Source organism: Cnephaeus nilssonii (genome assembly GCF_951640355.1).
Source record: "Cnephaeus nilssonii genome assembly, chromosome: 14".
Lineage (NCBI taxonomy): Eukaryota > Metazoa > Chordata > Mammalia > Chiroptera > Vespertilionidae > Cnephaeus > Cnephaeus nilssonii.
In genome coordinates, this window is record NC_137085.1 from 78099297 (window position 1) to 78124881 (window position 25585).

At 46.0% G+C, this 25585-nt stretch overlaps 1 protein-coding gene across 3 annotated transcripts in view; it reads right to left on the reverse strand.

Annotated features, from left to right (window-relative positions):
• Positions 1 to 25585, reverse strand: part of CENPP (centromere protein P) — a 316284-nt gene that overhangs the window by 178583 nt on the left and 112116 nt on the right. The gene's annotated exons all lie outside the window — the stretch shown is intronic.

Below are 25585 nucleotides of genomic sequence, written 5' to 3' on the forward strand. Positions count from 1 at the left end.
GGCCGTAGCCATCTTGGTTGGGTTTGTTTGCATATTTGCTCCTGATTTGCTGGTGGGTGTAGCTGGTGGGTGTGGCTTGTGGGTTTAGTATTTTTCATCCCCCCATGACTATTCTGTTAGCAATGCTTATTCTTAATAACAGTACTGAAATATCCCAATTTACGAAATATATGAAATATAATCACCTTTATGTTAAACTACCTCAAAAATTAGGTTTTAAGTAATTCAGGGGGAATAGAAAACATCACAGATGTGTAAGAAGGTGCCTGGATATCCAGGTCAAGAACGAGCAAACAGGCCTTGTTCTTGCTCATGAAGCCCCCAACTTTGGCAATGCTGACACTCTGGACTGGAACACACCCTGGGGGGAGCGGGCACCTGTCCTTTGCAGAATGTCTGGCAGACCACTGGTCTCTACTCATCAGGATGCCAGTAGCACCTGCAGCCCCAACCCACTGTGTAACAACCAACAATTTTTCCATACATTTGCCAATGTGTGTGGAGGGTGGGGAGGAGGAGGGCGAGAATGGGGCTGGTTGAGAACAACTGCTTTAAAGGAAATTTACTTAATTTCTAAAAACAGCTATGTTTATTTAGTAAATTATTGTGATACTAGTGGCCCAGTGCACAAAATTTGTGCATGGCGGGGGGAGGGGTCCTTCAGCCCGGCCTGCACCTTCTCCAATCTGGGACCCCTTGGGGATGTCTGACTGACGGCCAGTAAGTACAACACAGGTGAATAAGAGACTATAATCTGATAAATAAAATTATTGGGAGGTACTGTTTTGAGGTATTATTACATACTAGAGGCCCAGTGCATGATTGAATCATGCACGTGTAGGGTCCCCTACACGCTTTTGCTTTTGATCACGGGGAGCTGGGTGCCTGTCCGCTAGTGCACCAGGCCTTTCAGAAGCCTCCAGCGCGGCGGAGGCTTCTGAAAGGCCTGGTGTCTGAGCGGAAAGGCATCCAGCTGCCACGCTTTTGCTTTTGATCGCGGGGAGCTGGGTGCCTATCTGCTGGTGTCTGAGTGGACAGGCATCCAGCTGCCACGCTTTCACTTTCGATCGCTGGTGCACTAGCGGACAGGCATCCAGCTGCCACGCTTTTACTTTCGATCGCTGGTGCACCAGGCCTTTCAGAAGCCTCCGGCATGGCTGGAGGCTTCTGAAAGGCCTGGTGCACTAGCGGACAGGCATCCAGCTGCCACGCTTTCACTTTCGATCGCTGGTGCACCAGGCCTTTCAGAAGCCTCCGGCGTGGCGGAGGCTTCTAAAAGGCCTCGTGTTTGAGCGGAAAGGCATCCAGCTGCCACACTTTTGCTTTTGATCGCGGGGAGCTGGGTGCCTGAGCGGACAGGCACCCAGCTCCCACGCTTTTGATGGTCCGTGGCCGCTGAGGGGGGCTACCCTGCTGTTGAGAGGCGCAGGGGGCGGGACTCCCACCCCCTGTGCCTCTCAACGGCCGCTGAGGGGGGCTGCCGCGGACACCTGGCTACCCTGCCGTTGAGAGGCGCAGCTGGGTGTCCGCGCAGGCCCCCTCAGCGGCCGCGGATCTGGCCTCTATCTGGCTGTTGAGAGTCGCAGGGGGCGGGAGTCCCGCCCCCCTCAGTGGCAGCGGATCCGTGCCTCTCAATGGCTGGATAGGCCACCCCGAGTCCCACCCCCCAGCCTCCCACCGCCCAATCGTGGGCGTAGTGGAGTGATGGTAATTTACATTTTACTCTATTATTAGATAGGATTCCCACACATTCTCCTTTGTTTTCTCTTTTTCCTCTCTCCAAGATAAGTAGCTGGTTCTGCCTTTATTGCTAATGGAGAAAGATTCAACAGAACATTCTGGATGGTGGCTACCTGGGTGTAGACATAGATAAACATTTATTGAGCTGTACAATTGAGATTTCTGTATTTTACCTGGCATTTGGCTCTTGTGTTTGCATAAACATAAGCAGTGGCTTCTAACCCACAGGTTAGAATCATTCAGGGACACTTAAATTTTACTGTTGGCTGGATACTCTCCAAATCAGCAAAATCAGAATCTATGGATATTGAACAGAATTGGAACACTAATTTCTGAAGGGGTAGACTTGTTGTTTGGAATATTTTACACACACACACACACACACACACACACACACACACACACCCTCCTCAAGTAATTCCCATGAACAGCTATCATTGAAAATCAACCCCCAAGGGAATTTAGAGTCCTTGTAAGGGGGCAGAAGAATTCAGGCACAATAAACAGACAATTGTGTTGCTAGAAACAGCAGGAAATGTGGGCCTTCCCTCACGCCCTACAGCAGCCTAAAAAGCCTCGCGCTGCCCACCTGGACTCCCCCGGCCCCCAACAGAACGGGACTTTTCCTGCAGGGCCTGGCGCTGCCTGTCCCGCCTCCCGGGTCCCCTATGGACCTGGACCCCTCATTTGGGGCCTGGTGCTGCCTGCCACGCCTCCCGGGCCCCGATGGACCAGGACCCCACAGTTGGGGCTTGGCGCTGCCCAGCCCGCCTCCCCAGGCCCCCTACGAAACAGGACTTTTCAGGTGGGGACTGGAGCTGCTCACCCCGCCTCCCCCGACCCCTGATGATATAGGACTTTGCAGGTGCGGATTGGAGCTGCTCGCCCCGCCTCCCCGGGCCTCCGATGGACCTGGACCCGCAGTTGGGGCCTGGTGCTGCCTGTACTGACTCCCTGGCCCTGGATGGAACGGGACTTTGCAGGGCGGGAGTGGAGCTGCTCACCCCGCCTCCCCTGGCTCCCCAATGGACCAGGACTCCGCGGTTGGGGCCTGGCGCTGCCCGCCCCTACTCCCCAGGCCCGATGAAACAGGACTTTACGGGCGGGCCCTGGCGCTGCTCGCCCCGCCTCCCCAGGTCCCCCTATGGAACGGGACTTTGCAGGCGGGGCCTGGGGCTGCCCACCCCGCCTCCCCCGACCCCCAATGGACCGGGACCTGCGGTTGGGGCCTCACGCTGGTTGGGTCCGCAATCGGGGCTTGGGTCAGCGCCCGCCGGTGGTGGCGGGCGCTGACCCAAGCCCTGCCTGCCCCGGTCCACCATCAGGGCTTGGGTCCGCGATCGGGGCTTGGGTCAGCACCCGCAGGTGGCGGTGGGTGCTGCCCCAAGCCCCACCTGCCCCAGTCTGCGATCGGGGCTTGGGTCAGCGCCCACCGGCGGTGGCAGGCGCTGACCCAAGCCCCGCCTGCCCCGGTCCGCGATTGGGGCTTGGTCCGTGATCGGGGCTTGGGTCTCAACGGTGGCGGCGGGCGCTGCCCCTCCCCCTGCCATCTTTGCTGGGTTAATTTACATAGCATCCCTGATTGGCTGTGGGCATAGCGAAGGTATAGTCAATTAGCATATTACTCTTTTATTAGGTAGGATAACAGAAACAATCCAAGGATACAGAGCTCTGAGTTGGAAGAACATACCATTTAAGTCTTAGGCAAATCTCAATCTCTTTGAAACTGCTGCCTCATTTGTAAAGGGTAGGATGACAACACTGAGTAATTCTGTTGCTATGAGAACTGAATAATAAAAATGTATGTGAAAATGCTTTGTAAACCATAAAAGATTCCTAAAACACGAGTAATTATTATACTGGACAATGACTGATTTTAAAAATTGTAGGCTACGAAATCCTTAAAAAAAAACACACTACAATAACAATCATTCTAAAATTCGAATATTCTAAAGTTCCAATAGTTTTCTGCAATATACCATAAAAATAAAACTGTGATATTATGGCACTTATACGAACTTAAGTAAAATAAATGTTCACTGAAATTAAGAATATAGTTCTTAAAAAACCTAAGTGCCCATCAGCAGATGAGTGGATTAAAAAACTGTTGTACATCTACACGATGGAATATTACGCCGCTATAAAAAAGGAGGAACTTTTACCACTTGCAACAGCATCGATAGAATTGGAGAGCATTACACTAAGTGAAATAAGCCAGTCTGAGAAAGATAAATATCACATGATCTCACTCATTTGTGGGATATAATGATCAACATAATTTGATGAACAAGAATAGATCAGGAGACAAATGGGAGGGGAGAGAAAGGGGGTTAGAGAGCAACCAAAGGACTTGTATGCATGCATATTAGCAAAATCAATGGACACAGACACTGGGGCGGTCGGGGCTTGTCCGAGATGGGAATGGCTGGAGGGGGGGGTCAATAGGGGAAAAGGAGACATATGTAAAACTTTAGACAATAAAAAAAAGGATATAGTTCTTAAAATTGATAATTAAATTAATAAGATTAATGCTAAGGTTAAAATCATCTAAATGGATCTGATTCGTAGAGCTTAGAATGGCTAAGTTAGTCTTTTTCTAAAAAGAAAAGACAGAAAAACTTTTTAAATACTGAAAATTATTCCTGAAATCACCGCAATTATTTCCTGTAGGTAATGTTTCTGTTTTTCTTTCCACAGCTGTTAACCATTTTGGTTATAATTTTACAAAAAACAAATCACTAATAAAAATCATAAACAACCAAAACTGCACTAAAGTTTTCTGTTATAAATCCATTTTACGATAAATACAAACTACTACCCACTTGAAAGCAATTAAAGTTTGAAAGCAAACTTTTACAACTTACTTGGTTTATTAAGAAATTCAAAATAGAAAAAAATCGCAGTGACCATCTATCCCGATTTCCTTGAATACAATAAAAAAATGATCATTGAATTCATAACCCAAACATTATTCTTTTAGAAGATCACTTGAAGTCAATAAAACTAACATTATTAAAAAATCAACTTGGGGGTATTCCCACATGGCTGCGGAGTAGTTGAAAGCAATACACACCTCCTCCCGGTGCCAAACCGGAATTGCAGCTAGAGTTTAGAGCAATCAACCTAAATAAACAGCAGAGAGGCCTGAGCAGGAGTGTGTCAAGGCCTGGGAAAGAAGCTACAGAGACTGGTAAGGGGGGGAGACGTGGAGAGGGGAGAGGCTGTGAAGCCAGAGAAATACTGGGGCTGCAAAAACACTCCCCGGAGGAAAGTGGGGTCTCAATCTCACACCGGGACCCCAAACCAGAACACCAGGGCCAGGAAGAAGGGCCTGCATAGCATCTGGCAGTGAAAATAAGCAGGGACTTTGTCCACTGGAAACAGGAAAAAGTCTGCTTGAGTCCCGGGTGCTCTTCATAAGGGCTAACGCACAGGGCCTGGCGCTTGGGCACTCAGCCGGGCTCTGCTGGAGCGAAGGAGATTCAGGGCCGTGGAAGCACAGGAGAAGGTCTGGGTGGCATCGCACTGGAGATCTGCAAGGTGGCTCCTGAGGCCCTGGTTCCTAAGCTAACATCCCACACGCCCTCAGACACCATCTCCCAGGGCCCAGCACTTCTGTTCTTACAGCACCAGCTAGAGAAAGGGCATTAACCCCGTCCTCCAAGCACTGGCGACACTACCCTGCCCTGCTCAAGTCCGGCATGAAGGGTGGTTGGCTGCACTGAAAAGGGACCAGAGGTGTGCGTTTATCCCTGCAGAACCACAGACCGACTCTTAGACGTTCACGCGACTGAGTGGCTTCGGAACAAGGGCCACTCTTCCTTCCTTCCGCAGGCTAGGCAGCCAGCACCCCCAACAGGAGGCTCCCTGGTTATGGTCTCAGGCAGCTGGGGAGCTAGGGAGAGGCGCGGCCCTGTGCCGCCCCAACAAAAGGCTGCCTGCATTTGCATTCCCAAGTCCTGCTGGCCTCACTCATCCTGTTAAACTCACATCCCTGGGGAAAGGGAGCACAATTCAGTCTGGACACGTGACAGGCCACCTCGAGCCCTCCAGCAGGTTCCCTGGCAGCGCACTGCCGCGACAGGAGGGGGCGAGCAGCTCTCTTCCCTCCAAATGGCTGGGGCCACCCCAAGGAGAGGGCCGCTCTGACCTACACCTCCAAGTCCCTCGGGGGGCTGCGAGCAGGGAAAGCCCGGCCGGCCCCGTCTGGCTAGGCTCCGTTCTGAGTGGAAGGAGGCTCTGCTCAAGGCCGACGTTCAGGCGCAGCAGCCTCAGAGGCTCCGGGCCAGTGCCTGAGCAGGGGGGGCCACAGCTAAAAGGAGAAGGGCACCTCGGTGGCACAGCTGGTGCTACCCCAAAAGAAGGCTTTCGTGATCTGTTTGCCCACGTCCCAGTGAATCCGTCCTGCCCTGTTGAGCTTTCTCCCACAGTGAGGACAGCAGGTGACACCCAACCTCACTGAACCTGTGGTGTGTTCCTCCTGGCACATGGAGTTGGAGACTCAGGTATAGTCTGATTGGAATGGCTTCACAATAGGAGCCACATTCTCTCTGTTGAGTGGCAGACCATGCTGCCCCAAACAGGAGACCTACTAACCCTGTTTGCTCAACCTGGTCACCCCAAACCATCAAGCCGGAGCCCTGAGGGATGGTTAGTGGGGTGTGGCCAGCATGGGCCCACTCTACAGCCTTCCTGTATAAGAGGTAGGAGGAAGCCTCTTATCAACATAAGCAGAGAAGCTGAAAGGTGGATACCAACCTGAGGGAGACTTGGTCTCTTACCGATCTGACCTCAACCCAGAGCTCCAAGAGCTCAACCCATCTACCCAGATTAGCCCTCCCATTGCACACCCAGGTCCACTAGAAGCGGACGAAAACAATGAACAGTGTGGAAGCTCCAGATAGACGAAAACTGGTCACACACAATGTCTGAAAACAACCTGTACCCGAAACCCATCCAAGTGAACACAGAATCAACAAAACCAGTGGTGGAACTCAGACAACACCAAAGTATGACCTAACCAGCCACACAGGCAAAGAAAAATCCGACAGGCAACAGGCCTTGGTAAGATCAATTACACTTTGGGGGCAGGCCCTGTACAACATCTCATACACAGTGACTGAAGTTACCCTTGGAGCCACCCAGTCTGAAGGGTTAATAACACTCACAAAAGGGGCAAGAGTATTCATCAAGACACACTACAACAGTAGGTGCACATAACCCACAAGAACATTCCTGGAGGATGGAGCTCAGGGGATCTGGAAGTTTTGTCACTGAGTCCAACAAGACACCTCAAGAATGCACCTGTAGCCGAAACCGCTTTGGCTCAGTGGATAGAGCGTCGGCCTGCAGACTGGGGGTCCCAGGTTCGATTCCGGTCAGGGGCATGTACCTTGGTTGTGGGCACATCTCCAGTGGGGGGTGTGCAGGAGGCAGCTGATCGATGTTTCTCTCTCATCGATGTTTCTGGCTCTCTGTCCCTCTCCCTTCCTCTCTGTGAAAAATCAATGAAATATATTAAAAAAAAAAAAAAAGAATGCACCTGTATAGCAGCTTGCTCACCAAAGCCCCCTTGGGACCTCACTTAAGCATCTCTGGGGAGTCAATCCCACCTACAATTGGTCCAACAGCCATCTAGACCAAATAGCGGAGAAGGAAAGATGGCTGCCGACGGGAAGGCGGACTGCAAGGTACTGTGTGAGTGAGAGAACAAAGGGGGAGTGTGTGGTCGCACGGGGAGTGTCTGTTGGTGAGTGAGGGACAGCTACACTCCAGGAGACTGGGGGGACGGCCGGACGGGGCTCCCCTGACTGGACAGCCCCCACTGCCGCTGGGTTCCCTCCCGGAGCGACCAGTCTGACACGGAGACCGCGCCATCTTGAAGGGGACAGTGGATGTTGTCGAAGCCTGAAAATCTACAACTGCGGCTCCCACCGAACAGCTGCGGACCGCGAACACCCGTTCCCAGTGGCGCGAGCACAAGGGTTCAGAGGAGCTCGGCACCCCCTCATGAAAGGTCCGATTTCGCCCGGGATAGTGAGGTCTGTGGTCCCCGCAGGAGAGAGAAACGCGCAGTGTGGGAGCTGGAGGACCTGGGAGAGTCTGCGGCCAGAAAAATCCACAGCCGTTGGGGCTGGGTGATCCGCGAATGTGGAAGGGGGTCCTCACAGCTGCTAACAGAAGGGAACTCTAAAAAGCAACCCATAACTGAACTGGGCACAGAAGGACAGCCTAGAGATTTTAGGGGGGTGCCGGCTGCTTGGACCCAAGGGGAAAGGAGACTGCGCGAACTAGCACACAGCGCCAGGTTCACACGCTTGCTCTGGCTCTTCTCTCTCTCTCTCTCTCTCTCTCTCTCTCTCTCTCTCTCTCTCTCTCGTTTTTCTTCTTTATTTTCTGTTTGGATCCTTGCTTTTGATTGCTAAACCCAATACATAGGATCACCCAAATGGGGACACCCTGGGAGACTGCAGGGGAAAGTTGTTTTTGTGGAACCTGGGGATCAGAGCGGGGAGTGGCGATCAGAGAACCAGCTCTGGGGAGGCCCTTTCCACAAACCGATATTAAGTGCCACGGGGAAAACAAAATCTAAACACTAGCTAGAGAGGACCTATAGACCCAGAGGTCAATCCGGAAACACTGCCACCCAGCGGCTGAAACACAAATTGACTCTTGTTTAAACACAAATAAAGGAGCAAAGAAATAAAGACACACGGCCTGCTTGAAAATCAGGACTGTGGCCTACAAAACTGAGGAGCAGTGGAACGCAGAGAACTGAAATACTGTCCTGACTAGGAAACAGGCGTGCCAGACAGAAGAGTAGAGGAAGTGAATGACCTTCACTACTGCACATTTGTATTTTTTTCATCTTTTACTTAAGAAACTAATTTTTTTTCTTTTCTCCTCACTCGATTTTACCTTTTTAATGATTACATTTTTATTTTCAATCAGTATTATTACTACTACTATTTTACCTTTTTTTAAAAAAAGTGCCATTTTATTTTCTCTTTATTTTACTTTGGGATTAGTGTTCTACATTCTATTTTCATCTTTCCTTTAGCATTATTTTACTCTACATCAACTTTACCTTTATGCCATCACTCTCTTCACCCTACTTATATATCCAATTTCCAATCTCTTGCTCTAAGTTCATACACACCCCTCTCATCTCTTTCTTCACTATCCAAATGTTTTCTCTCTCTGTCCTTTTGTTGTTGTTTGCTTAATTATTGATTATATCAGTTTTTTAATGCTTGTTTGTGAGATTGTTTCCCTTTTTCTTTTTGTTTTTTGTTTTTGTTTTTGTTTGCTTCTGTTTTCCCTTCCTAGCTTGATATTAGTTGTTGGTTGTAGTTTGCATTCTACTCTAGCTATTTTTTGCTGGCATTTGTTGAGATTAGAGGCTGTTCTATTGTAGTTTTCTCCCCATATATATAGTTTTTTCCGCTCTTTTTTCATATTCTCTCTCTTTTCTCTATTATTTTTTTTTCCTTTTCCCAATTTCGTTTTTGTACTCCTTTTTTTTCTCTTCTTCTTTCTTATCTTCTAATTCACCTTTCTCTGGTGGTCAGCTTTATTTTGGGTTATTAATATCGTGAATACATTTGTGTTCAGTGCCTTTTACATTGTGCCTTGTTGTGTTTTATTTTGTGCCTTTAAATCAACGCAGGAGAGAGAGACCTACATAACCAGACATGTGAAGAAGAGAGAACATGGGGAGACAAAGAAACAGCCCGCATATGAAAGAAATAGACTTACAAGTTCAGGAAGCGCAGAGAACCCCAAACAAGAGGAATCCAAAGAGGACCACACCAAGACACATCATAATTAAAATGCCGAGGGCAAAAGACAAAGAGAGAATCTTGAAAGCAGCAAGAGAAAAACAGTTAGTTACCTACAAGGGAGTACCCATACGACTGTCAGCTGATTTCTCAACAGAAACTATGCAGGCCAGACGGGAGTGGCAAGAAATATTCAAAGTGATGAACAGCAAGAACCTACAACCAAGATTACTCTACCCAGCAAAGCTATCATTCAGAATTGAAGGTCAGACTAAGAGCTTCACAGACAAGAAAAAGCTAAAGGAGTTCATCACCACCAAACCAGGATTACATGAAATACTGAAGGGTATTCTTTAAGAAGAGAAAGAAGGAAAAAAAGGTAAAGGTAAAAATTATGAACAACAAAAAGACATCAAATACATACCTACCAACAAGTGAATCTAAAAATCAAGTAAATAAAAAATCTGAAGAACAGAATGGACTGGTGAATATAATAGAATCAGGGACATAGAAAGGAAGGGGACAGACAATTATCAGGGGGAAGGGGGCGTGAGGGGTGCAGGAAGAGATTGGACAAAAATCTTACACCTATGGATGAAGACAGTGGCGGGGGGTAAGGGCATGGGGTGGGGTGGGGAATCAGGTGGAGGGGAGCTATGGGGGGGGGGGGGGGAGAGGAACACCTGTAATAATCTGAACAATAATAATGTCAATACAACAAGAGAATATAAAGCTTGTTACTACAGATGCACCCAATACAGAAGCATCCAAATTATTTTTTAAAAACCACACACTTATGGATGATTTTAAGGGAGAGATGACCAGCAATAGAATCATAGTAGGGGACTTTAACACCCAACTGACATCACTAAATAGATCTTCTAGACAAAAAAAAAAAAAATCAACAAGGAAATAGTGATGCTACACAACAACACACAAGATCAGATGGAATTAATTGACATTTATAGAACATTTCACTCCATATACATTCTTCTCAAGTACACATGTGACATTCTCAAAGATAAACCACACATCAGGACACAAACTAAAACTACAAGTTCAAGAAGACTGAAATCATAGCAAGCATCTTCTCAGATCACAATGGAATGAAATTAGAAACTAACAACAATAAAAACACTCAGAAACATTCAAACACATGAAGGCTACATAGCATTTTATTAAACAACTAGAGGCCCGGTGCACAAAATTTGTGCACAGGGGTAGGGTGTCCCTCAGCCCAGCCTGCACTCTCTCCAATCTGGGACCCCTCAAGGGATGTCCGACTGCCCGTTTAGGCCCGATCCCACCTAAATGGGCAGTCAGACATCCCTCGCACAATCCAGGACTGCTGGCTCCCAACTGCTTGCCTGCTTGCCTGCATGATTGCCCTAACCACTTCTGCCTGCCAGCCTGATCACCCCCTAACCACTCCCCTGCCAGCCTGATTGATGCCTAACTGCTCCCCTGCCAGCCTATTTGCCCCTAACTGCCCTCCCCTGCAGGCCTGGTTATTCCTAACTGCCCTCCCCTGCAGGCCTGATCCCCCCCAACTGCTCTCCCCTGCAGGCCTGGGTCCCCCCCAACTGCCCTTCCCTGCCGGCCCGGTCACCCCCAACTTCCCTCCTCTGCCAGCCTGGTCACCCCTAAATGCCCTCCCCTGCAGGCCTGGTCCCTCCCAACTCCCCTCCTCTGCCTGTCTGGTCACCCCTAACTGCCCTCCCTTGCAGGCCTGTTCCCTCCCAACTGCCTTCCCCTCCTGGCCATCTTGTGTCCACATGGGGGCAGCCATCTTTGACCACATGGGGACAGCCATCTTATGTGTTGGAGTGATGGTCAATTTGCATATTACTCTTTTATTAGATAGGATGGATGGGTTACCAAAAAGATCAATAAAGAAGTAAAGAACTTCCTGGAAACAAATAAAAATGAACACACAGCCCTGACCCGTTTGGCTCAGTGGATAGAGTGTTGGCCTGTGGACTGAAGGGTCCCGGGTTCGATTCCGGTAAAGGGCATGCACCTTGGTTGCGAGCACATCCCCAGTAGGGGGTGTGCAGGAGGCAGCTCATCAACGTTTCTAACTCTCTATCCCTCTTCCTTCCTCTCTGTAAAAAATCAATAAAGTATATATTTTTAAAATGAACACACAACAACCCAAAATCTATGGGACACAGTGAAAATAGCCCTCAGAGGGAAATTCATACAATTACAGGCCTACCTCAAGAAACAAGAAAAACGTCTAATAAACAAAACAACTGAGAGAATTAGAAAGAAAACAAGTCCAGAGTAAGTAGAAAAAAGGAAATAATAAAGATCAGAGTGAGAATAGATGACATAGAGACTAAAAAACAACACAAAAGATCAATACAACCAAGAGCTGATTCTTTGAAAAGATAAACAAGATTGATCAATCTTTAGCCACACTCATCAAGAAACAAAGAGAGAGGACCCAAATAAACAAAATCATAAATGAAAGAGGCGAGGTAATAACTGACCCCACAGAAATACAAAGGATTGTAAAAAACAAAACAAAACTATGAACAACCATATTCCAACAAGCTGGACTACCTGGACGAAATGAACATATTCCTAGAAAAATACAAACTTCCAAAGCTCAATCAGGAAGAATTAGAAAACCTGAATAGGCCAGTAACAATTGATGAAATGGAAGCAGTAATCGCCTGGCCCGTGTGACTCAATGGTTGAGTGTTGACCTATGAACCATAAGGTCACAGGAATATTACCAGTCAGGGCACATGCCAAAGTTGCGGGCTACATCTTCAGTGTGGAGTATGCAGGAGGGAGCTGATCAATGATCCTCTCTCATCACTGATATTTCCTTCTCTCTCTCTCCCCCATGCTGTCTGAAATCAATAAAAATATAAATTTAAAAATAAAAATAAAATTGAATCAGTAATTAAAAACTCCACGCAAACATTTAAAGAACAACTAACACCTATATTCCTCAAACAAAATCCAAGAGAAAAGAAACACTTCCAAGTTCTTTTTATGAGGTCAATATTATCTTAATTCCAAAACCAGATAAAGACACTACAAAGAAAGAGAATTACAGGAAAATATCCCTGATGAACATAGATACTAAAATCCTCCACAAAATATTAGCAAATGGGATCTAGCAATATATTAAAAAGGTCATTCACCATGACCAAGTTGGATTTATTCTGGGGATGCAAGGCTGGTACAATGTCCGCAAATCAATAAACGTTATACTTCACATAAACAAAATAAGACACAAAAATCACATAATCATATTAATTGATGCAGAAAAGGCATTGACAAAATCCAACACCCTTTCTTGATAAAAACTCTCAGCAAAGTGGGAATAGAGGCATCATACCTCAACATAATAAAAGCCATATATGTCAAACCTACAGCCAACAGCATACTCAATGGGCAAAAACTAAAACCATTTCCCCTAAGAACAAGGAACAAGACAGGAATGCCCACTTTTACCACTCCTGCTGGACATAGTGCTGGAAATGCTAGCCATAGTGATCTGACAAGAAGAAATAAACGGCATCCAAATTAGAAAAGAAGAAGTAAAACTGTCATTATTCACAGATGACATGATATTGTACATAGAAAACCCCAAAGACTCCATCAAAAAACTACTAGACTTAATAAATGAATTTGGTAATATAGCAGGATACAAAATTAACACCCAGAAATCTATGGCTCTTTTATACACCAATAATGAACTCACAGAAAGAGAAACTAAAACAAACAAACAAAAAAAGTCCCATTTACCATCACAACAAAAAAATTAAGATACCTAGTAATAAACTTAACTAAGGAGGTAAAACACCTGTACTCGGAAAACTACAGGATGCTGAAAAAAGAGATAGAGGAAGACATGAACAAATGGAAGAATATACCGCATTCATGGATTGGTAGAATCAACATCATTAAAATGTCCATATTACCCACCCAAAGCAATCTATAGATTCAATGCAATCCCCATTAAGATATCAACGGTATATTTCACAGACCTAGAACAAACTCTCCAAAAATTCTTATAGAATAAGAAAAGACCCCAAATAGCCACAGTAATCCTGAGAAAGAAGAACAAAGTAGGAGGGATCACAATACCAGATATCAAGCTATATTATAAGCTACTGTTCTCAAAACTGCCTGGTACTGGCAAAAGAACAGACATATAGACCAATGGAATGGAACAGAGAACCCAGAAATCAACCCAAGCCATTATGCTCAATTAATATTTGACAAAGGAGGCAAGACAGTCTCTTCAATAAATGGTGTTGGAAAATTAGACAGATGCATGCAAAAAAAAATGAAACTAGACCACCAACTTACACCATACACAAAAATAAACTCAAAATGGATAAGGGACTTAAAAGTAAGATGGGAAACTACAAAAAAATCTTAGAAAAATCCATAGGCAGCAAAATATCAGACATATGTCATAGCAATATGTTTACTGATACAGTTCCTAGGGCAAAGGAAACTAAGGAGAAAAAAAACAAATGGGACTACATCAAAATAAAAAGCTTCTGCACAGCAAAAGAAACCATCAATAAAACGAAAAGAGAGGCCCCTGCATAGGAGAACATATTTGCCAATGTTATCTCCAATAAGGGCCTAATCTCCAACATTTACAGGGAACTCATACAACTTAACAAAAGGAAGATAAACAATCCAATCAAAAAATGGGCAAAGGACCTAAATAGACACTTTTCAAAAGAGGACATACAAGAGACATATTCAAACATGCTCAAAGTCACTAATCATCTGAGAGATGCAAATCAAAACAACAATGAGGTACCATCTCAAACCTGTCAGAATGGCTATCATCAACAAATCAACAAATGACAAGTGCTGGTGAGGCTGTGGGGAAAAGGGAACCCTCGTGCACTGCTGGTGGGAATGCAGACTGGGGCAGCCGCTGTGGAGAAGAGTATGGCGTTTCCTCACAAAATGATACTCCCATTTGACCCAGTGATCCCACTTCTAGAAATATATCCCAAGAAATCAGAAACATATCCTCTTATAGGTAGAAAGGATATATGCACCTCTGTGTTCACAGCAGCATAATTCACCATAGCTAAGATTTGGAAACAGCCTAAGTGCCCATCAGCAGATGAGTGGATTAAAAAACTGTGGTACATCTACACAATGGAATACTACGCTGCAGTAAAAAAGGAAGAATTTTTACCATTCACAACAGCATGGATGGACTGGAGAGCATTATGCTAAGCGAAATAAGCCATTTAAATATTACATGATCTCATTTGTGGAATGTAATGAACAACATAAATTGATGAACAAAAATAGATCCAGAGACATAGAAGCATCGAACAGATGTCAAACCTCAGAGGGAAGGCAGAGAAGGGTTGGGGTGGGGCGGGGGAAGAGATCAGCCAAAGGACTTGTATGCATGCATATAAGCATGACCCATGGACACAGACAGTAGGGGGGTGAGAGCATGCTCTGGGGGGTGGTAGCAGCGGGGAGTGGTCAATGGGGGAAAAAGGAGACATATATAATACTTTAAACAATAAAGAATTTAAGTTAAAAAAAAGAAAGGTATTAATAATGACCTATATCTTCAGCTGGATGGTAAGCATGTGCTTGCTTCATTAATCTTGGTGTCTTATATTTATATTTATAAATACTCATATTTATTCTTTTTTCTTTAATATATTTTATTGATTTTTTTACAGAGAGGAAGAGAGAGGGATAGAGAGTTAGAAACATCGATGAGAGAGAAAAATCCATCAGCTGCCTCCTGCACACTCCCTACTGGGGATGTGCCCACAATCAAGGTACATGCCCTTGACCAGAATCGAACCTGGGACCCTTGAGTCCGCAAGCCGACGCTCTATCCACTGAACCAAACCGGTTAGGGCCTCATATTTATTCTTTATATAAAGTATATAATTAATGAGTCTATCACACATAAAAATACTTAGTAAGATAAAGAACAGAAGTAAGGAAATTAACCACACTATAACACAGATGGACAACTTTAATATTGGAAAATAGTTAAAAAAAGGAAATATGCAGGTCCAGTGAAATCAAACAGGCAGCAGTAGCAGCAGCAGCAAGTGGGAATAGTCAGGCAAATCCTGAAAAAGTGTGAGGTGAGCAAGTCCTACTACCAGACATTCAAAAAGATACAATTAAAGTTACACAGTACTTGTACAAGGGTTGACAAATAGCCCAGCTGGTGTGGCTCAGTGGTTAAGCGCTGACCCAAGAATCAAGAGATCACAGGTTTGATTCCTGGTCAGGGCACATGCCCGGGTTGTGGGCTTAATCCCCAGGAGGGGGCGTGCAGGAGGCAGCCAATCAGTGATTCTCTCTCATCATTGAGGTTTCTATCTCTCTCTTCCTCTCCCTTCCCCCCTCTCTCTCAAAATGAATAAAAACATTTTTTTAAAAAGAGTTGACAGACAGCTCAAGGGGAGAGAATGTAATACTGAGAAACAATTCATAAGTGTACGCTGACAACAGCATGTCAGACCGGATGGAGAGACGCAGGCATTCAGTAAGGCTACTGGCCCACCTGGAGAGCCACCCACCAAAACATTCCGGGGGTGACACCTCACAATAGATATTGTAAAATTCTAACAAATTAGAAATTTAAATGTAAAAATGTAACCCTAAGAGTTCTAGAAGAAACTGTGGATACCATGGGAGCATTTTTCTGATATTGTGGAAGTAGGGAAGGTAGCAAATGCCAGGAGGACCTTAAATAGAAATGTGTAAACAACTTAAAAAGTTTTCACAGCAAAACTGCTAAAAGCAAAGTGCAAGGACAAATGACACGCTGGGAAACAACATTAGGAGTCGGAGCACATAGGCCTTCCTTCCCTAATACATGACGAACTCTTAAAAGCCAACCAGAAAGAGACCTACACAACCGGCAAAAAAAGTAGAAGTTATCGCTATCTTCAGAAAAAGAAGTGCACATGGCTGCAAAATATAAGAAAAGAAAATCAAACAGGCTCACAGAGAAATGAAAACTCACACTATAATACCATTTGACCTAGCAGATGGTTACGAATAAAACTTGATTACTGTATAGAGGAAGATGTAACAGGTGCCCTTGGATCCTCTGTGGAGAGCAGCAGTTCAGATCCCTCAAATTTCATCTGAGAAATCTTTCCGGGCAGCGGCTACGGGGGCGGCTGTGGTGGTGGCAGCTGAGGCAGTAGCTGAGGTGGCGACAGAGGAAGCAGAAGACGGCAAATTTTTTTAAATTTGTTTAAATGTATTTTTTATTGATTTCAGAGATGCACAGAGAGATAGGAACATCAATTATGAGAATCATCGATCAGCTGCCTCCTGCATTCTCCCCACTGGGAATGGAGCCCACAACCTGGGCATGTGAAGATGGCAGATTTTTTTAAAGGATTGCCAGTCTACAACAAAAGCAATTTTAGTAGATTTCATGCCGACTCTGTGTGTAAAGCCTCGAATCAACGCCCCTCAGTCTACCTGCCCACGTGTGAGTACCCATCTGAACAGATCACTGTGCCAGAAAATAACATCCTTTCACGCTACCTATATCAGCAATGGGACAAAAAGAACGCTGCCAAGAAGAGAGACCAGGAGCAAGTGGACCTCGAGGGTGAGAGCTCAGCGCAGGCATGAGGACACTTAAGACTGATGCTCCCCCACAGGTGTCTCCTGTCGTGTCCGCTCCTCACCGGCCGACTGTGTGTAAGCATCCTGCCCACTCTCCCCACACCCCTTCCAACCTCATAGGAGCCCATGTATTTGTTTTCCTCAAGTTTTTATTTATGCTGCAAAATGTACCGAGCGATGGTTAAAGGGGATGTCAGACCCAGTAGTGTGATGCTGGTAGATGCTTCTTGAAAAACAAGTTATTCATGATCCCACCCCACCCCTGCTCCCCTCCTGCTGCTCCCCAGGCCTTGTCTGGAGAACCAGAGTGTCTGAGTGTCTAGAGATAAGCCCCGCTGCAGCTGGGTGACAGGGGAGGGCCCTTCCTCCCGCTCCCTTCCCGATCTGGCCTTACAGACTTGGTGTTGACGCCCGTCCCACTGGGATCTATTCTGGCCGAACCCTGCTCTGAGAGTACGCCACAGGAGGAAGTCAACCCTTTCGGATCATTCTCTTAAGTCATCTTATCATGGACTGGTGCGCGCTCAGTGTCCACCCAATAAAAAATCTTTCCTTGCCCTAACCGGCTTGGCTCAGTGGATAGAGCGTCAGCCTGCGGACTCAAGGGTCCCGGGTTCGATTCCGGTCAAGGGCATGTACCTTGGTTGCGGGCACATCCCCAGTAGAAGGTGTGCAGGAGGCAGCTGATCGATGTTTCTCTCTCATCGATGTTTCTAACTCTCTATCCCTCTCCCTTCCTTTGTAAAAAATCAATAAAATGTATTTTTTTAAAAAAATTATTTCCTTAAAAAGAAAAAAAAAGCTTTCCAAAAATAATGATTTTTTGGTTGATCTATTACCCTTCCCCACCCCTGTCCATCCTCCCCTGCCTTCCCTCTGAGGTTTGACAGACTGTCCAATGCTTCTATATCTCTACATCTGTTTTTGTTCATCAGTTTACTAGAGGCCCAGTGCACAAAATTCATGCACTGGTAGGGTCCTTAGGCCTGGCTGGCAATCAGGGCCGATCTGTGGGGTGACAGGTGGGGCGATTGGGGGGTCCTGCTGGCACCCGCCTTGGCTGGCCTGGGGCCTGCGGGCTGGGGGCAGCTCCTACATTGAGCATCTACCCCCTGGTGGTCAGTGCACGTCATAGCGACTGGTCGTCCCAATGGTCATTCCGCCATTCGGTCAATTTGCATATTAGGCTTTTATTATATAGGATGTTGTTCATTATATTCCACAAATAAGTGAGATCATGTGAAGTTATTTTTCTCTGACTGGCTTATTTCGCTTAGCATAATGCTCTCCAGATCCATCCAGGCTGCAGTAAACTGTGAAAGGACAATGGGAGTAAGGGGGGACATATGTAATACTTTCAAAAATAAAAACATTTTTAAAAAGTACAAATTAGCAGGTACAGAATAGTCATGGGGATATAAAGTACAGCATAAGAAATATAGTCAGCAATATTATAATAACCATGTATGGTGTTAAATGGTATTAGATTTATCAAGATGATCACTTTGTAAGTTATATAAATGCCTCATCACTGGGTTGTGCACCTGTAACTATACTGTACCTCAACTTTTACTGATGAATAAAAAAATATTTTAAAAAAGAAAACCAAAAATAATAATTTTTAAATGCTCATATTTGCTTCTAGATGTATAAAGTATCTCTGGAAGGATTCACACACAAAAAATGACACTGTATTCTACTGAAAGTCCCAACAGAGTGAATGTGTACCCTGGAGTCATGCAAAGTGGTAGCCCTTAGCAGGGGCTCCTGGTATGGGACCCGGTGGCTGAGGGTCAGAAGCTGCAGGGTGAGTTTGCATGGTGTACCTTTGTGACATAAGAAATACACTGTATATTAGGTCTCTGCCCCTATTCCTGACACAGAACTCCTAAAATCTTACAATTCCCGAAGTGATAGAAGCAGTAGGAGCTTCTTTTATCCTAATGATGTGGTCTTGGACCCTGTTTTTGACACAGAGATCCTAAATCTTTTGAAATTTCCTGGGTGATAGGAACATCTTTTGTTCTAAAAAGACTGTTTTTGTGGGTTCATGGATAACTTCAAGATAGGGGCTGATCACTGGTAAGACTAAATAACAATTAGGATATTGGAACTTTCAACCACACTCACAATCCTCCAGGGAAGTAGAGGGGATGAAGATGGAGTTAACGATCCATCATGCCTACATGATGAAGCCTCCACAAAGGCCCTAATATACAGGGTTCAGAGACCTTCCAGGTTGTTGTTGTCTTTTAATATATTTTTACTGATTTCAGAGAGGAAGGGAGAGGGCGGGAGAGAGAGAGATAAAAACATCAATGGGGAGAGAGAAACATCCATCTGTTGCCTCCTGCACATCCCCTACCGGGGACCAAGCTGGTAGCCCAGGCATGTGCCCTGACCTGGAATCGAACCATGACCTCTGGTTCACAGCCAACACTCCACCACTGAACCACACCACCCGCTGCTTCCAGGTTACAGAACACATCTCCGATCCAGGCCACCGCACCCAATCCGCAAGCACAGAAGCTCCTGCACGCAGGATCTTCCCAGCCCTCACCTTATGTCCATCTGGCTGTACCGCTGTACACTTGATACTATGCTTTATCAGATGATCAACTTGGTAAACATATCAAGTGTTTCTCCAAGTTCTGTTATAGCAAATCACCCAATCTGAGGAGGGGCTCGTGGGAAGCTCTGATTTGTAGCCAACTCGGACAGAAGTTGTGGGCAACCTGGAGCCCTACTGCTTACAACTGGTGTCTTAGGTGGGGGCAGTATGTGGAACTGTGCCCTTAACTTGTAGGATGTGACACCAACTCCAAGTAGACATTGTCAGAATGGAATTAAACCATAGGGACACCAAGAGTGTCAGATCACTGATTGGGGTGGGGGAAAACAGACATCTGTTGTCAAAGTACTATGAGAAGAAATAGCATAGAGGGCCGAAGCCGGTTTGGCTCAGTGGATAGAGCATCAGCCTGCGGACTGAGAGGTCCCAGGTTCGATTCCGGTCAAAGGCATGTGCCTTGGTTGCGGGCACGTCCCCAGTGGGGGGTGTGCAGGAGGCAGCTGATCGATGTTTCTCTCCCATCGATGTTTCTAGCTCTCTATCTCTCTCCCTTCCTCTCTGTAAAAAATCAATAAAATATATATTTTTAAAAATAGCATAGAGGTAATAAAGTTTTTGTTTTCAACCTTTGAGTCATTTAAACATAAAATTGGCTGCATTCTACCCAGACGTGAAATTTCAAAACCTCCACAGGTGATCCAGATTCAACGTTAATAATAAGAACCACTTCTTTCTTCTTTCCCCTCTTTTCTGTAGACTTCAGCCAACCAGTTGCCAAGTGTCCTCTTTTCTCAGTGTTACTGTATTTACGATTTTATTAACAGAAGTTTCTACATGCAGGACATATGATGTCCACTGATCAGCTGAACGGGTGAGGTCAGGGAGCCGACGGCAAGAGACTATGCAGGAGGACGAACATCCAGGCATGTGGGGCAGCTTTGCAGGACCATCATTCCTCCAACAGGCAAGAAGTTAGAAAGATGTTCAGAAAATAGAGAAGAGGAAGAACCATAGAAGGTATTGTGTCTTCATTCATTCATCAATAATATTTACTGAGTACCCACTATGAACAGACAATTGGGGACATGCAGCATACTAAAGGAAGTGTCGGTAAGGAGAAATCAAGACACACAGCATTCCAAGCAGAGGCAAAAGAACATGCCAAGGCATCAGCGAGGAAAGGGCAGGGCAGCTTGAGGGTTAGTGTGAGTACAACCCAAAAGCACAGTCCACTGGACCAAGAATGAGGAAGGGGTATGCTGTCAGAGCTTCCCCCAACTGAAGGTCATGTTTAGAATTTATCTTAAAATATGATGTACCAGTGGAAGATTTTAAGCAGAGCATTGTAAAGTTAAGATTTTTTATTATTTTATTTATATACCAGAGGCCCGGTGCACGAAATTCATGCACGGGGGTGTGTGTCCCTCAGCCCAACCTGCACCCTCTCCAATCTGGGACCCCTCGGGGGATGTTCAACTGCCGGGCCTAAACAGACAGTCAAACATCCCTCTCACAATCCTGGACTGCTGGCTCCCAACTGCTCACCTGCCTGCCTGATTGCCCCTAACCGCTTCTGCCTGGCAGCATGATCACCCCCCTAACCACTCCCCTGCCAGCCTGATCGACGCCTAACTGCTCTCCTGCTGGCCTGATCATCCCCAACTGCCCTCCCCTGACAGTCCGGTCACCCCCAAATGCCCTCCCCTGCATATTCCCTCTTTATTAGATAGGGTTTTTTCTTTAACATATTGGACAGCTCCAACTGGTTTGGCTAGGTGGATGGAGCAACGGCCTGCAGACTCAAGGGTCCCAGGTTCGATTCCGGTCAAGGCCATGTACCTTGGTTGGGGGCACATACTCAGCGGGGACTGTGCAGAAGGCAGCTGATCGATATTTCTCTCTCATAGATGTTTCTAGCTCTCTATCCCTTTCCCTTCCTCTCTGTAAAACATCAATAAAATATATATAAAAAAAGAAACATTTAAGATTCCTCCATATCTGCCTGGCTGGTGTGACTCAGTGGCTGAGACCCCAGGCTGGGGGCGGGGCCCGATCGCCACGTGGGTGCCACGGCGCCACCAGCCCGAGACCCCAGGCTGGGGGCGTGGACCCAAACCGCCGCTTGGTGCTAGAGCATTCCCAAGTGGCTGCAGGCAGGGCAGGAACATCCCCGCCCCCAGCTGCTTGGCGCCTGCACTCATAGGCTTCGAGTGGCCAGGGGGCGTTCTGGGACCCCTGCTGCTCAGGGCCTATGGGCCTACAGGCTAGGAGCAGCCTTGGTCCAGAGGATATTCCCGGGACCCAGGCCAATCAGCGGCTGCATATGCAAATTAATCACCATCTTTGTTGGGTTAATTTGCATACTCGCTCTGATTGGCTGTGGGCATAGTGAAGGTACGGTCAATTAGCATTTTCTCTTTTATTATTGTACATTTATCTGTTAATCCTCACCAGAGGGTCTTTTTATTTATTTATTTTTATTGAGGTATTATATGTATACATATCTTACCATTGCCCCCACCCCCACCCCACACCCATACATGCCCTCACCCCCCCGAGTTTTGCGTCCATTGATTATGCTTATATGCATGCATACAAGTCCTTCGTTTGATTTCTTATCTCCCCCACCTCTCCCTAACTTTCCCCCTGTAATTTGAAAGTCTGTTTGATGCTTTACTGTCTCTGTATCTATCTTTTTGTTCATCGGTTTATAATTCTTTATTATCCATAAATGAGTGAGATCATGTGGTATTTTTCTTTCATTGACTGGCTTCTTTCACTTAGCATAATGTTCTCCAATTCCTCCCAGGTTGCTGCAAATGATGAGAATTCCTTCTTTTTTTATGGCAGCATAGTATTCCATTGTGTAGATGTACCACAGTTTTCTGATCCAGTCATCTGCTGACGGGCACCTAGGCTGTTTCCAAATCTTAGCTATTATAAATTGTGCTGCTATGAACATAGTGGTGCATATATCCTTTCTGATTGGTGTTTCCAGTTTCTTTGGATATATTCCCAGGAGTGGGATTACTGGGTCAAATGGGAGTTCCATTTTCAGTTTTTTGAGGAAACTCCATACTGTTCTCCACAGTGGCTGCACCAGTCTGCAATCCCACCAGCAGTGCACGAGGGTTCCTTTTTCTCCGCATCCTCGCCAACACTTGTCGTTTGTTGATTTGTTGATGATAGCCATTCTGACAGGTGTGAGATTGGCTGTGGGCGTAGCAAAGGTACGGTCAATTAGCATTTTTCTCTTTTATTATTGTAGATTTATCTGTTAATCCTCACCAGAGGGTATTTTTACCATTGATTTTTTTAAGAGAGAGTGAAAGGGAGGAAGAGGAAGGGGGAGGGGAGGGGACACATCAATTGGTTGCCTCCCACACATACCCTGACCATGGCCGGGGATCGAACGTGCAAGTCGGGTACACGTGCCCTTGACAGAGAATCCAACCTGTGAACCTTTGGTGTGTGGGTCAACACTCTGATCACTGAACCATACTGGCCAGGGCAAGATTTATATTTAGATTGAACACGATGAAAAATGGTTTGGAAAAGGATATGTGTAAACAATGGGAAACCAGTTAAGAGACTACTAAAAACATCTGGGTGACAGACAGTGGTCTCTGGGAAGAAGACTGTGACAGTGAAGACCCAGTAACAGATCCAATTTGAAAGTGAGGACAGACCTGGCTGGGTGGCTCAGTTGGTTGGAGAGTCGTCCCCCACACCAAAAGGTTGCAGGTTCAATTCTGGGTCAAGGCACATACCTAGGTTGTGGGTTCGATCCCCAGTTGGGGCACGTAAGAGAGGCAAATGATCAATGTTTCTCTCTCACACTGATGCTTCTCTCTTTCCCCCATCCTCTCTCTCTAAAATCAGTTTTTAAAAAAACACACATATCCTCAGATGAAGATTAAAAAATAATAATTAAAAATAAGCAGTGCAGAACAGAAGGTAATTTAGATCAGTGGTTCTCAAGTTTCATGGAACCTGGAACACTTGTTAACAATATAAGTTCCTGGGTCTACACTCAGAGGTTCTGATTTTATAGGTCTAGGGTGCAGAGACGCTGGAGCCTGGATTTTTAAACCAGCAGCCCTAGCAATTCGCATACTGATGAATCTCCCACCACATTTTGGGATGCACTGATTGTGAGGACTCCCAAAATTATGCCTTACATAAAGAATCGGTTAATTTGGAATATGGGAAGAGTAAAGGAGGAGGGAAATACACAGAAGTTAGTCATGCATTCTGGAGTGTGCGCTCCTCAAGCCCTGTGGAGGCCCGGACCAAGGTGGGCTGGGTCTCCGGGGCCCGTGTGACAGTCGGGTCTGGACTATTTCTGTAGGGCTGCCTAAACGGTTTTTCTGACAGGAGCAGCTCACCAGCTAAGTTATATTGCCTCCTAATGTGACTGGATTTAGAATGCCGGGAGATGTCCAAGCTATCAGAAACAAACAGTTCTTGCTAGCCCTGGCTGACTCTATGAGGGTACCCCCATATCTTACTCCTGGATCACTTGGCCCTGGCCATGGCATCTTTTAAAAAATAATTTTAATTGATTTTTTTATTTTTAAAAATATCTTTATTGTTCAGAGTATTACAGATGTCACCCCTCCCCCCCCATTGCCCACCCCTCACCCCCGCCTAGTTCCCACCCTGCCTCAGCGCTTCACTACCCCATTGTCTGTGTCCATGGGTAATGCATACATGCATGTAAGTTCTTTGGTTAATCTCTCCCTGTCCCCACCACCCCACTTTCCTCTGAGATTTGTCAGTCTGTCCCATGACTCTGGTTCTACTTTATTCATCAGTTTATTTTGTTCTTTAGATTCTTTGTTAGTTTATTTTTAGATTCAATTGTCAATAGATACGTATTTATTGCCATTTTATTGTTCATATTTCTCCTTCTCCTTCTTCCTCTTCTTCCACTGGGTGCACTGGCTCTGGGGTGTACACCTCCCAGCAGGAGCTATGGAGCAATCCGCAGGTGGTTTACTACTTGTGTTGGGCTTGGAAGTGCCCAGGCGAGGCCAAGCTGTGAAGCAAGGCAGACTGCTGCTAGTGCTAGGTCTTGCTGACGCCAGCTGCTGCTTGTTTGAGAGATTTTTGGAAAGTCTGAAGCCTGAGCCAGGACAGGTCATTCACACGAAAAAGCCGCTGCAAACAGCTTGGGTGGGGCTACAAATTGGATGGGGCGGGGTCTCAGGAAATCACCAGTGGAGATATCCCTCCTGAATAAAAAAACAAATGTGGGTTTCGGACCACCCCATTCATGTCTCTGCCCCTCCTACCAGCCTCAATGTGCTTTCTTCTTTGCTTCTCTAGTTGTAGGGCTTCCATTCAGCCAGCTCTCAGTGGTTCTGAATAATGGTGGTTCTGTATTTGAGTTGGAATTTGATGTGGCTGTGGGAGGCCGGGAGTCCTGGCATTTCCCTGTGCCGCCACCTTGGCTCTCCCATGGCATCTTTTGCCCTCCTTATACCACCTTGGCTTACTCCCTCGCTGTATGCAGTTATTTGTTAAACTATTTAAAATAGGAACTTCCCTTTTGAAAACTTATTAATAGACTTCATCTTTTAGAGCCGTTTTAGGTTCACAGCAAATCGAGAAGAAGTTACACAGATTTCCTGTATCTCTTCCTTTCTCAGCACCTCCTTACTTTTCAGCACAGCAAGATGCTCCAGGCTCAGCCTTAATGTTCCCTGCCCCCGTCCTGGGATCAGCCGTTTTACCAAGGATCCCTGGTCTCTTTTATTCAAGGATGGCATTAGAAGCCAAGATTTCGGTGCTGGGTGTTTGTTGCTGATAAGAGTGTCATTGCTTCCTGGCCCTCTCAGCCCACAGCCTGGAGGTA